Raw genomic sequence first — 856 nt, 5'->3', positions numbered from 1 at the left:
TCGTATTCCAATAAATCGCAACTAAGGCTCCACCCACTTCACTGAGTCATGTTCTATCGATTCCCTGAGGACAACCACGTCAACCAAGCCCATGACAGTGACTTGAAGAATATCGACTGAGGTTTAACAGTGACTACTACAACGTTCTTCTAAGAATTCGGGGTTATATATGAGTGGGAAAACCGGATCTTTAGTGGATCATAGGAAAGATACGCGTGAGACTAGTTATGTCATTAGCGACGTCTGTGGCAAAGATGGAATTCTGCTCAGTTAAAAGTATTTGGAGACTAGGTTATATGGCTAAGATGAGCCTCTTTCAGCCCAATTAGTGAAGTTACGATAGACAAGTTGGTGCATGATATAATTTATTTTTGGATGAAACAAAATTCAAATTTCAATATGGCTGCACAATGACCAGGGTGTGATCAACGACTGACTCTTGGGGTGTTGAATCGTGTAGTTAAGGGTTCTGATTCTACAGCAAATAACATTAGATCCCATTCAGAGGTAGATGGGAAAAAGCTTAGACAGATACTGTACAATAAGCAGTTTTACACGTCTATTGCATCTACTTCCGCATAAGAATAACAAGAACTGTTTATTTTACTTAAGGCAGTGTTTAAGTTCGTTGAAAGGAGACGGTATGGCTTGCTACTCGTTTTTCTCACTCGCAAGATCTCACAAGTCGACAGTCAATACGCGGACATTTAAGTAAATGTCGAGGTCCTTGGTCCACCTAGACCCAGATCTAGCGTAACGTATGCGTTTTTTTCTATGTCTTTATATCCAGATTAGTACTGACCTGATCGTTGTTTTTGAGGCTGGTAAGAAAAAGGAAAAATCCAGCAGTGAATGG

At 40.3% G+C, this 856-nt stretch overlaps 1 protein-coding gene across 1 annotated transcript in view; it reads left to right on the top strand.

Annotated features, from left to right (window-relative positions):
- Positions 1–856, top strand: part of LOC119590596 (uricase-like) — a 12,704-nt gene that overhangs the window by 9,793 nt on the left and 2,055 nt on the right. The gene's annotated exons all lie outside the window — the stretch shown is intronic.

This window comes from Penaeus monodon, chromosome 27 (genome assembly GCF_015228065.2).
Source record: "Penaeus monodon isolate SGIC_2016 chromosome 27, NSTDA_Pmon_1, whole genome shotgun sequence".
Taxonomy (NCBI): Eukaryota; Metazoa; Arthropoda; class Malacostraca; order Decapoda; family Penaeidae; genus Penaeus; species Penaeus monodon.
This window is presented reverse-complemented; position numbering and strand designations above follow the sequence as displayed.